This window comes from Aulonocara sp. 'chitande type north' Nkhata Bay, linkage group LG7, assembly GCF_057382095.1.
Source record: "Aulonocara sp. 'chitande type north' Nkhata Bay isolate Kocher_YH1m ecotype deep benthic linkage group LG7, A_spYH_male_GT1.1, whole genome shotgun sequence".
Taxonomy (NCBI): domain Eukaryota; kingdom Metazoa; phylum Chordata; class Actinopteri; order Cichliformes; family Cichlidae; genus Aulonocara; species Aulonocara sp. 'chitande type north' Nkhata Bay.
Window position 1 is genome coordinate 16,648,050 of NC_141350.1, and position 13,959 is coordinate 16,662,008.

The window sequence follows — 13,959 nt, forward strand, 5'->3', positions numbered from 1 at the left end:
CTTTTTCAGTAACTACTTGGACTTCTACAAACTCTTGACAATCACTGCCCTTTTTTAGTTTTGCCTCTAGGCAGTTATTATAAAAACCTTATGTAAAAAATTAGCAAAAGCTGCAACTTGTCATTGTGTATAAAAAATTCATGTAAATAATCACCAGTGAAATTTGATAAGCTTTTTGTAAAACGCAAAGCTTATTATACTGTCACACAACAGTTCAACTTAGTTCACCACAAAAAGAGTGCAACCTAATCTTCTGTTGTTTTTTATACATTCTTTTATCTAACCTCACCAGCGCACTCGAACAAATACCATGTCGTGCACTTGGCCATAGTATTCTACGTATAAATATTACCTATATATTTATGACAATAATGTACATTTCGCTGCAGCTGAACCTGTCATGAACCTCTCTGTAGAACAACACAATGTCTTGTTTCAAGGTTAGCCCTTTGGGGGTAATCGTGAGATTACCGCCATCTTTGGTCGGTGCAGGACTCTTTCGTAAATTTCTGCTAAGCAGTCTTTCTCTGACCTTATTAGTGATGTCAGAAACGGCATCAGATAGCATCAAATGTGGCACACATCTGCAGTTTTTATGGGGCTACATAAGGCCTTCAATGATAGCCTTGACTCACAGGTCAACATATTACATGCCCTGTGTCAGATGTGGGCAATATCTGGTCCACATGACATTAGCCAATGGTGTAACTGAGTTGTAAGTACCAAAAGTAACCCACATGACCCACTACTTCTGTCTGCACCGAACCAGTAATGCTAGAAGTCTTATTTGCACAGTGAATGACAAAGGGCTCTGACATGTTAACTATTCAAACCTAGCTTAGCAGTAATGTATTAGTTAAGCAGTGTTACAGCCTGACAGCATAAAATGGAGAAATCAGAGTTTTTAGAGTTTATTTCAAATTGCTATGTAACCTATTCTAAAAATAGCAGCTAGGAGGGCAGGACATGGCCTAGCATGTAACATGCCCAGGCATCACTTGCACCAGGTAAGTGCTGCAGAGGAGTGTTATGCTAGTAACACCTAATGCTAACAACTGGCTAAGGCTAATAATGCTGAGCAGGTTGCTAGTTAAATGCTCCTTTGATATTACTAGTTAAATAGTGAGGTTTAAAATGTCATAATGGTGGATAATGACTCCAAAGGTTCAGTTTTGGCATCAGGTATCTTTATTCATACGGGGAAATAGTAATTTTACTGAATGTGGGAGTGCTCTTTGAAAACCTTTGTATTCTTTTCAGAGAGGTAAGGTAGAAACTTAGGGAGCTTATTTGTCATATTGCTCTGTTTGCACACATTCTGGATATAATTAGCTTAAAAAAAATTAGTCAGCTAGAGTCAATTACCATTTTTAAGCCCATAGTGTTTACTGTTGATATCATTTTCTTAACAGCCACGGATGGATTGTTGCAACAGCTAGATGCAGGTTTCACATAAGCTTGCGCTGACAGACAGTGAAGTTGACTGTAAACAGCGTGATCTGTTTTGATGACGCACAACCCACTGCAAGCTCATTGATATGGAGAGTGAACTGAGGGCAGGAGCTGCTTCCCCAGCACACACATTCCTGTAACGTTGACCAAATGAACCCCACAGTCTGCCGTTTTGCATCTAATGGAGGTAGATATGCATTAATGGTTAAAAGCCCAGAAATGATCACACAAGCAACTATTAAATGCACCCAAGTAACTGCCTGAAACTCTATATCAACCTTGCACTCTTTCATTCTAATTCCCATTTCACACCACTTTTTTTCATCATCTCATTTTATGTAACCCTATAATCTCCAAAAGCATAAATGAGAAGCAGGTTGTGATGAAAGCAACCTATAGGGAGAGATTTTCCTCTACAAACATAAACATAAGCACGAATCTAAGCTAATTATTGCACAACAGTTCCTTTAATTAGAAGACTACACGCTGGTGCACTTTAGCACAATGACAACTTACTCCAGATTCTTCAAATCATACGTGTTGCAACAATACTCGTTACGAGGAGCTGTGTAAGTACCTCTTCCTGCACCCATCTCTCATTATTTTCTTTTATTTCTCTTACTTCTTTTAATGCATTTCTATTCTGCTAAAGAGGTTTACCCTGCTCTTTCTGTGTCCTCCCGCTCACTCACTCTTGCTGATTACCACTTACTGTATCAGAGTCCTTTCCATAATCCCCCTCCATCCCCTCTCCTCCCTCTGTCCCTCCTTTTTCTTATTAAAAACTCTTCCACTTGAGTGTTGCTCTGGCCCAGGTCCCACTTTTCTCTACCAAATGATCCAAGGCATCCTCCTGGGGGTTTCGACTCCTCCCCGTCCTGCCTCTCTCCTTCCAGCTCTCCCTCGCTGGCTGGACGTGTAAAGAATGACGCACGGTGCTGCTGCTGGGGTGAGATAGCAGACCTGGCTGTTCCTGTGACGTCACCAGGTTATTCCAAGCTGTTCTCATGCGGTACTCAGACCGGCTTCAAATACACACACATGAACTTGCATGTGTAGTGTTTAGCAGTTGCAGAAGCACAGCTGTCGAGATTACAGCGCCTCTGCAATGCTCTCATGTTTCACACCTCCAAAAACTGCACATCAGTTATCAGGGCACATGCCTTAGTGCCACACTAAACGCTACACTACATCGGTTATTTACGTGCTCCCTTTTCTTTTTACTTGTAGCAAGCAACCACTCATTAATACATCTACTCTTCTCTTCTGCTATGCTCAGATCAGACTTGCTGCATGTGCACAAATGAGTGCGTCCTACTTTATACTACAAAATATCAATTAATGAGATCTTAAAGCAGAATATTTGAGTAGGGATGTGCAACATGAGCTGGGGATACACATTGGGACACATTGCTGCCTTTCTTTCCAGCCTTTAATATTTCATACAGTCATTTCAATCAGTAACTCATAGTAGTTTTGAAAATTGTGCCAAATGCCCATCGGTTATCCAGAACCCTGTTTGACACTGTCACCTGTCTTGTTCAGTGCAACTAATTTCCAAAAATCCAAAATAACAATATTTAATAATTAGTGGGAGGAAATTACACAACATTTTATTCACGAGTACCAGCAAATGTTTGGTATTTTTGTCTGGTTTTAAATTGTTCCTACTTTTATTGCAGCCATTTCAATTCACATTGTCATGCAAACAATTTCACAACTTTTTTTCAAATGTGCTAATTAGAATTAAAATAAATGTAACGACTTTGTAAGTAAAATTAGAAAGTTCTACTTTTGCAAGCAGAATAAGAATAAAATCAAATGGGCGCAATAAATGAAACTGAAACTCACCAGTCTGTGATGCAGTTGTGCCATTAGTTGAAAAAAAGAAAATTAAAGTACTGATAATGGGAAAATATCCCTGCTGTCAAACCATTAGTGAGGTTAATTTGGAACCAGTGAGCTCCATTGCTGCACCACCTCCTCCAGTAATGAAGGGAGAGGCGAGCTTGGCTGTGGCATGTTTTCACAGGTGGGTAGTAGACCCAGAGTGTGGATGATGGATGAATATGGAGGTACCAACCCCCGGACAGCTGTTTGATCAAGACTCTTAACTTGTGATGGTGGTTATATTTATACTGCATATTAGTGAGCCTACAAGCTCAGAATGCTTTTATCATTTTTAGGACCAAAATCAAATGCACGAGATTCTTCTTCCAAATGAACCATATTTCCAAGTGGCTGGAACTTTGCATGCATTAAAATCAACCCCCACCCCTCATATCCATCATGCTCAGTGTATTCCTGGAGTTACACGTCCATCAGAACTGCATTTATAGTCACACCACCTCCTAATTGTAATTTAAGTGACCAGTATTTAACGAAAAACATCCACCCATCACTCTCTCCATTTTCTGTGGCCTTATCCAGTTCAAGATGGCAGGATGGGGTGATTATCCCAGCCAGCATAGGGGAACACACATTTTCGACAGGTCGTCAGTCTATCACGGGTAAAACAAATCCTGTTTACATGAAGGTAAGAGTGCTCTACACACAATATACACCAATGTAGCTTTTGTGAAGACATTTGCAATGCATGTGCCCACAATATTTCCTTCCTAGATGTCAATCCTTCTTAGATGTGTACTAGCATCCAACCTTTGCAGGTTTAGTTAGTTAGTTAGTTAGTTAGTTAGTTAGTTAGTTAGTTAGTTAGTTAGTTAGTTAGTTAGTTGGTTGGTTGGTTGGTTGGTTGGTTGGTTGGATGGATGGATGGATGGATGGATGGATGGATGGATGGATAGATAGATAGATAGATAGATAGATAGATTCCTCCGGTAAAGCTAGCTGAAACGTTTTCTGTTGCTTTTTTTGTTTTTGAAATATTATGTATAATTATACTAGCTGTAGAGGCTTTTAAAATAGGTCAAATAAGTCAACAGGTCAGTTTGAAACTTTCCTAATATGCATTACTTCTAATACAAAGTTAAGCTTTTTCTGGTTTTTGGTTTTTATGACAGCATTTATCCCTTAGGTACTGTTAAGAGTACACCACTTCCACAGAGAGCTGCACTGGAACAGAGAGCATTTTTTTCTAATAGAAATTTTCAATGCCTGATTTCACATTCACAGTCAGTCTTAGAGTAAACCTTGTCCAAGCCCCAAACTGATTGGAACCTTTACGGCCAAGCACAAAAAAGGGCCAGTCTTTCAATATTCCTTTGAAGTAGAAAATCAGGCAATGGTGAAGTTCAGTGGGTTTGGGTGGGATTCATATGAATAAAATTGGACGGCCCACTTTTTTCCGCTTCATTGAACTCAGATGAGGACGTGATGCCAACTCTTAGATGTGTCGCAGAATTTGGCAGTCGTAACTTTATGCAGAGGCAGCTGTGTTGAATAGCGTCGACCTCCGGTAGAACTGGGAGACTCAACCACCCAAATTTTGATCTTCTTGTTCTTTACAATCATGTATGGATTCTTCTTTTTCACCACATTTGTTATTGTTTTCTTTTTAGAGTAATGAAAGAATGTTTTAATACTTTTCTCATATTGCATTGAGTGTCTCTCTAGGCTGTCATCAACATCCTGTCCGCCACTTGGCTGCATGGAGCCCCGATCTTACCAGAAATGGGGCAGCCAGATGCAGGCAGATGTTTGGAGTGGTGTCTGGTTGTGTCCATGAAAAATGTTAGAGGACAACAAAAACAGCAGGACACACTTCTCCTAGCTAATGATGCTGGGTACAAGAGGAGAGGACTGGGATGGATGCCGCCACTGTGCTTTGCTTTGTGTTCACCGGCTTACATCAGCCAGCCCTGATGCAATGTGGCTGAGGAGAAGAGGGTCACAGTAGACTGCTGCAGAATACCACTTTGAACATGAACTCTATGTGATAGTGATCTGACATTTACAGCATGTCAGGAGAATTTGTTTTGATTCTTTCAACGTAAGGGTGCAAAGTGTGATCACAGTGGTCTCAAAGTCTGCTTCTGTTCACTTGCATCTTATTTAAGCTGTGAGGCGTCACAGTCATGTTTGTGAAGTTATAAATATGAGATTAAAATACAAATGTGACAACTGCAGTGCATTTGCAGTTTGCATGAGCTAACACCCACATCATCAACAGTTGGAAAAGGTGAAATTATCAGCATATAAGAGATGCAACTTTCCCGTTCCTGACACATAAAAAACAAAACAAAAACAAAACACACCTGATTCAAATTTAGAGGTGATATTTATCTCCCCTTCAATATCATCTCTTTGTGCACCCCTGGACGTCTCTCAGTGCAATTTGACCATATCCACTTCTGGCTCTGCACCATGTCACAATAAACTTGAAATGATACAAAGAACATGTATCAACTTATTACATTTATCTCAGGAGCTGGGTTTCTGGCTATGACGCAGATACTGAATCAAGAGTTCAGCTGAAGAATCTGCAATGACCCAGTAGAGCAGGGCGATATGACCAAAAATATTTATCACGATATACATTTGAAAATTTGCAATAACTATATAACTGACGATATAATTGACACTAGACAAAATGCTTTACAACTCCACAACTTTATTAGTGCAAAAAACCCCATCAATGTATTTTCACTTAAACAAGCAGCTGTTTTTTTATGTGCATTAAAGTTATATAAAAATGTAACAGTGCAAATGCAAATTCCTTGCTGACAGTTTAACCAAAAGTCGTTTCCAGTGGAAATTGGAAAACAAATCCTCAGCATAACCATGTATAATATCCACAAAACTTAAAAAGAGGTTATACACATACAATACGGTAATATTATGTTGAAGCACAGTACGTACCGTATCACTCCGTGAGGCTCCTGCCTATGATAACCGTAATGCTCCGACAATCCATCAAGCGGTGCGGGTTCGTAGCTTAGCAAAGTCGTACTAAAACATTTGACAGATTGCTGAGCACCGTGTACGACATAAAATTGTTTCGAGGTCAGTAAACACAACCAGAATTCATACATAAGGCACACGGGATTATAAGGGGCCCTGTCGATTTTCAGAAAATTCAAAGGATTGATTTTAAGTGTGCCGTATTTTCCAAAAAACACGGTAATAACGACGGCCCGCTAGCATGCTCTACCAAAAATAGTGCTTTGTTGTGTATCTGACGGACGAAAGCCAAACCAGTTCCACACCACTGAAGTTGCAGCATTTTTACAAACCAATTCTGGTTCATCCGTTTCATTCAACGATCCGCTTTCGCCCTTCTCATTCTCCGCCGCCGCCATACTTTTTCCGCTATGTGCGTATGTAAACAAAGGCACTGCGCATGCGCGTTTTACCCATATTCTACGCGATATTTCATTTTCTTATCGTTGCCCAACATTATACCGGTATTACCGTGAACGGTATGATATGGCCCAGCCCTATGACCCAGCTCAATAATGGCGCAGTAGGTAGGGAATATAAGCATGAGGATGTTTTTTTTTTTTTATGTTCTCAAATATTGTACCCCATGAATTTGTCCACCATGTTTTCATTGCATAGTTCTGCACTAATGTCCTTTTTTTTTGTCTTGCAGCACATTAGAAATGTGGGGGTATTTTTGGCCACACCAACACAACTGTAGCTCACCATGAGCAAGAGAACTTGCTTCCTACAATTTTCTCCTCCCTCCTAAAATGACATGCAAACCAAGTTTCTGGTTTGACACAATAGAGGCGATCCAGTGGGCATGACAGTGTACACATGCAAGTGGTCAGACTGCGATTTCCATGAGTAATCTAAAAATCATAGCCAAGGAGCGACTTTGAAGGGAACATCAGCCAAATAAAAATCAGGCAGCACTTCAAGTTCACCCACCCTATTGACTGATAGGCTCTAGTGCATTGTTTAACCTTAGTTTAATATATTCAGTCTTCTGACCAACAAACAGATGTTGAAAGTGTCATCTCATTTTATTAATAGTGTAAAATGTATCATGTAATATGAATAATAATAATGAAAATTTAAAACTTATCTTAAAGGCTTAATTGTTATTTTAAAATGATCTGCACAGCTATCCATGTGGTGTATCTGACTAACACATCCAAACCAATGGTCCACTGCTGCAGTCAGGTCAGCTCATCTGAAGCAAATTTCTTGGATGAGTAAAACAGCTCTTTACACCTGTGGTCCAGTTCTCATCAAATATGCAGTATGCATAATTGTCTGGCTGTACTATTTTTTGACTGTATTTTTTTTTAATTCAAACCCTGTGTGAAAAGGTGATTGCCCCCCCAAACCTAATAATTGGTTGAACCACCTTTAGCAGCAATAACTGCAATCAAGCATTTACAATAACTGGCAACGAGTCTTTGACTAGGCCACTCCAAAGTCTCCATTGTGTTTTTTTAAGCCATTCTGACGTGGATTTGCTGTGTGTTCTGGATCATTGTCCTGCTGCAGAACCCCAATGCATCAGCTTGAGCTTTTGAGCTTTTGTCTCGTCAGTCTGCAAAAAATATTTTTGGAAAATGTGAGATAAGGCTTTGTGCTCGTTTTGGCCAGCTGTTTTTTTCTCTTTGAACTCGCAAATCGATGCTATCATAGTCTCTTTATATTGTTGAATCAAGAACTCTGACCTTAACTGAAACACATGAAGCTTGCAGTTCTTTAATGTTGTTCTGGGTTCTTTTGTGACCTCCTGGATGAGTTGTCGATGTGCTCTTTGAGAAATTTTGGTCAGCCGGTCCTGTTCCACTCCTGGGAAGCTTCACCAGTGTTCCAAGATTTTCCCATTTGTGTATAACGGCTCTCACTGTGGTTGAGAAATGCCTTTGTAAACCTTTCCAGACTTATAGATGCCATGACTTTGTTTCTCAGCTGTTTCTTTAGGTTGTGGCCTGTCAGACAGCTTCTACTTAATTGATTTCTTGATTCATGTCTGTCAGTAATCAAATCTGAGTGTGTTTAGTGAAACTGAACTTTTTAAAAAAAAAATCACAGTTAATTCATGATTTAACAAGAGGGGCAATTGCTTTTTTACAAAAGACCAGGTAGATTTGAACATTTTTCCCTTGATCAATTTCATTTAAAAACAGAATTTTGTATTTCTTGGGTTATGTTTGTCTAATAATAAAATTGTTTAAGTTGGTTTGAGTGTGCCTAATATCCAAAAACTAGAAAACCAGGAAGGGCTTTTTTACACCACTGTGTGTAGTGCTAGAACTAGCTTCCAGGACACACAAGTGTTCTTTTTACTTTTCTAGGCTTACTTTTCCCGAATCCTCACATCATCAGTCAGCACAATCAGTTCTTGGCATACACATAAACAGTTGGCAGTGTGCGAAGATGGCATTCCTCTCTTTTGGGGATTTCACTCCTGCAGGCATGATAGTGTGATTCACAGTTCATCTGACTGTAAGTCAAACTAAGGAGAGCGCAAGGTCAGAAGCACAGTCCCTGTGCTCAAATGTGCCAGCTTTCTTTTTATTATTGTTGTTTGTTTGTTTTGGGTGGGTTTTTTTTCTGTTGTTTTCCTTTATGGTCATCATAAATTTGAAATCTGAAATCTGTCAACCTGGCAAAGGCAGGCATAGGCAAGTGCCAAAACCGGGAAACAATCTCTTCATTTGCTCCACATCAAAAGAATGCACTGTGTGCAACATTAACAACTCTAAAGGGGACAGGAAAGAGATTAGTGAGGAGCTTAAAATGCAAGGCAGATAATGATGTCCTCGGTTTGCTTTGGAAAGATCCTTTGGAGCCAGCACCAGAGCAATCAAACAGGTCAATGAACTATAGAAAAAAATAGCCCCAAAAGCCCAGCAGGTTTCATCAGTCTCCCTTCAGTGAAAGCTGATCTCCTTCCTGACTCAGTGTATTAAACTTATGAACATTCGCATAATTCACGCTGCAATTTTACCTCTCGCTGATTGCTAAAATATATCCATTCAGTAAAAGTTGTTTCCCAGTTCACTTCATGATGACAGATAGATAATCCAAAGTGTATCAGAACCTCTGGTTTTGACAACAAGCCAATATTCCATGCTTAGCTGGGAAGGATTTACTGGGCTGACTGACGAAAGATGACTGGAGTGTTTCTGGGAGTTGCTATGTACGGTGGAAATGTCTGAGTAGTTCTGCTTGTTCTCCCTCATGTATGGACGTAGTTATTTTTCTAATAAAACCACTTGTGTCATGGATCCAAGCTACTGGGTTATTAATGCATGTAGGGCTGCTCAATTATGGCAAAAATGATAATCACGATTATTTTCACTGAAATTGAGATCACGATTATTTGACGATATTTATTTAACCCTTTAAGACCTACTATAGAACCAAGTCCACCAGAGCTTTTTTTTTTTTTACATGCTGTAGTGCCATTTGTGGGAGCATTTCAAGTTGCTATACAACTGTTATAGCCCATATTTTACTAATATGTATGCATTAAGTCCATAGTAATTACATTAATTGCAAAAAAGTGCAATAAACTACAAAAAAAATTGAAAATCGCTTTTGTTTTGTTTACATATATTTCTACTTGGAGAAATTTAAGAGGTTTATCCCTCAAAACTTTAAATACAAAAAAGTTGCAAAAAATAGTTTACAACAACAGGAAATTTATTTTGAGTGTCTTCATAGTTTTATTTTGGAGATACAGCAATTTTTATATATTGCAGGAAAAACAAAAAACAATCCTATGATGCAAATTTGCAAAGAAAACAGCATGTGCATCATTTCACTGTGGGAAGTGTTACGAACAGCTGATAGGAACGGCGAAGCGTGTTTCTGGAATATTATGTTTTTGTTCCTGCAAGCGCTTTTTATGCAATTTTTGCAAAGCTATATGTGGAACGAAACCGTGACCGAGGACAAGCTGATGGCATAAGATGTAAGTACAACTCCTCCGGTTTCATATGCAAAACAAATTATTGCGCTAGCTTACACGGTTCAGATTCTACAGGGATTTAAAAATAGTTACGCAAAACGGAGCATGCTGCTCTGACCGGCTTTAAAGGGTTAACAATGACTTTAAAAAAATAATATAAAATAGTGTGCAACACCACTGAAGTTTTTTTTTAAACTCTCTTTTCAACCAACGGCAGTCACTCTCCAAATAACTTCTGCTTAGCTTTCTGAGCTTCCCTCGGGTCCTCTTAATCAGCGGTCTCCAACCTTTTTTGCGCCACGGACCGGTTTATGCCCGACAATATTTTCACGGACGGCCTTTAAGGTGTCGCGGATAAATGAGGGAGGGGCTAATAATCGGCTCAGTCATTTTTAATGATCGTTGAAAGCCCAGATCGTAATCGTGATTAAAATTCGATTAATTGAGCAGCCCTAAATGCATGTGATTCAAAATGACCAGAAATACTTACAGAAAGCAAAAAATGGTGATGGGCCGATGGGACCGTGTAATACCTGTTGCCTGCAACTGCTTACCTGGAATAGATAACTCTGAAACACTGTCTCAGGCCATGCAGAGAGCTCCCTGTCAAATCAATATATTTTCCACCACTAGAAAGATGTTCAAGTCCTGTGCAAGTCCTTATTTGTGCTCTTTTTGCCTAATGATTTACTAAGTGACAATGCTTTTGCGATTTTGACTTTGGGAAGTCAACATGACATTATGAAGTCACAATAGTTGTGTGGGTTGGTAGTCACTAACTTTTTCAGTTATGTTTAACTGCCTTTATTCAGTCAACCCACGACAGAGATGACAGAGATGGAGAGTGCCATTGTATACATGTATGAAGCAGTGGCGTTTCATCAGGACAAGACAAGCATTCAAGCAGTGCTTGTTTTGCCAAATGTAATAATGGGCATACATTAAAAAAGTACCCACGTAAGGCGATCTCCCACAGTACGGTCATAAAGTTCCTTGCCTGTCTGCGCACATCCTTTACATTAGTACCACGTTGTAGCTGCAGTTGGCTGTTGTCGCTGAAATCATGTTTTGTTTCACACTCAAAGGAAACTATATCTGTCTCCATTTTACAGGCATTTCCTTCTCCTATCAACAACAATTGAGCTGGGCAAGCTGAGATGCCGGCAGCTTTCCTCTGGGCATTTGTGGACTTTGGTGGTAAACTGATGGGAAACCTGTGTGCAAAGCAAGCTGGCTCTGCTTTCAGTCATCTTAGGTCAGTTACGATCTGCGCTTCGTAGTGATGGGTCGTTCGCGAACGAAATGGCTCTTAGAGCCGGCTCTTTGACGTGAACGACGCGAGCCGGCTCCTTATCGCGAGCCGTCACGTGGGGTTTTTTTTTTTTTTTCCTTTCTCTCAGCCTCTCTCTCGCACTTTTTTCCCGCTTCACTCTGCACGCGGGCCTTGTGCTTTACGCTGGGCAGAGGGGGGAGGGGCGGTAGTTACACTCAGTAGCACAGGAACAGAGCCAGAGAGAGAGAAAGAGAGGCAGGGACAACAACATTAGAAAGGTATAGTAATCATCCACAACTATTTTCGGTTGCAGATGATAAAGGATTGAGAAAGTTTATTCATGCAGGTCCATATGACAGAGAATATGCATGTTCTTTTAGTTTTCATATTATAATTTATATTTAATTGTGTTGTGGTTTGCAGTGTTTTGTGTTCTTTTCACTTTAAATTTGTGAAAGGAAAAAGCTGAAAATTTAAATAGTTAAAACTTGAAATGTGAATAGTTGATTTTTGTATTATATGATTTATTTATTACATTTTATGTGGAGTGAATAAATAAAAGTATATTTACGGTGGCCCCTAGAGACAAAGCACATACAAACTTCAAATCACGTACGAACTCTGAAGCATGTACAAACTCCAAAACACGTACAAACTCCAAAACATGTAAAAACACGTACAAACTCCAAAACACGTAAAAACTCCAAAACATGTAAAAACACGTACAAACTCCGAAGCACGTAAAAACTCAGAAGCATATAAAAACTCAGAAGCACATAAAAACTCAAAACACGTACAAAAGAGAACAGAAGTGCTCCAGGATGCTGGGCGCAGTGTTGAGCCTTTGTTATCTTGTGGCTACACAAGCCAGCAAGTACCAACGACCGGATTTGGTGTGTGGTAATAACAGGTAAATGAACTTTTTTTTTAAATTATTTGAATATATATATGAGTGCCTGTGTATAAATACACAAACAATACACACATGCTTTCAATTGTGTAATTTAAGTGATCTAGTAGCTCTGCTTTGGAAGTTCAGTTCATGCTAGAAATGTGTTTTGGAGTTTGTACGTGTTTTGTCTCTAGGGGCCACCGCATATATTTATATATAAACATATATAAATAAAACCACTTGTTTTTACGTTAGTAATTCCTTTTGTGCATAATTTTATATTATTGTTAATAATAAATTAATTAAAGCAACAAAACAACCTGAAGAGCCGGTTCGGAGCCGAAAGAGCCGGCTCTTTTTAGTGAGCCGAACCGAAAGAGCCGGATCTCTAAAAAGAGCCGGAAATCCCATCACTAGCGCTTCGTGTGGAATCACAGGTAGCATTAGCAAGTAGGTGAGCTTCAGTGTTTTATCCTCGTTACAGATTGGTTTCTTTATGCTAACCACCATGGTAAATGGCCTGTATTTGTATAGCGCTTTACTAGTCCCTAAGGACCCCAAAGCGCTTTACACATCCAGTCATCCACCCATTCACACACTGGTGATGGAAAGCTACATTGTAGCTACACTGCACTGACAGAGGCGAGGCTGCCGGACACTGGTGCCACCGGGCCCTCTGGCCACCACCAGTAGGCAACGGGTGAAGTATCGTGCCCAAGGACACAACGACCGAGACTGTTCAAGCCGGGCCTCGAACCGGCAACCTTCCGATTACAAGGCGAACTCCAAACTCTTGAGCCACGATCACCCCATGGCCAGTAAGTGAAATGTAGAGAAAATGGAGTGTGAAAAAAATAATTAATAACTCCTCTAGTAGATTAGCAAGAAAAGCTGTGATGATGACGGAGAGGGGACAGCACCTCAGACCATGTCCAGTCAAATCAAACAGGCAAGTTATCTAGGTAAAGGGTCAGCAGCACTTTCAGATTAGCATCTGTGAGAAATCACTTGGTTGATTGACTGTAATAAGTTTAACCAGCTCCATTACGTTGCCCTCACAGGACAGATGAGCACTGTCTAGTTCTTTCCGCCACTATGCTGCTATAAGAGACGGATGCTTTCGCTGTGCTTATGCGTGCTTCATGCCTCTACCCTATTACTCACAAAAAGGCTGCAAATTAGCTTTCTCTTCTGGATTAAAATTAAGGAAACTGCATTAAAGACAAATGTGTTCATCTTACTGGACACTGGAAATGGATTTTGTGGGACAAAATGTCATTATGTGTGTGTTATTACCGTTTGGTGTGTTGTCCTCGACCTACGCGACTCATCAGGGCACAAAAGAGACGTGCAAAGTCATCTCTCACGGAGTTCAGACTTGGCAATAGTGAAGCATAATATAAATGTCAACTAAATATGAACATATCGGACTTAGTAAGACTGCCATCGGGACTTTTTTGGAGATGTGATGAAGGAGTACGTATCTGTGAGGGCTATTGT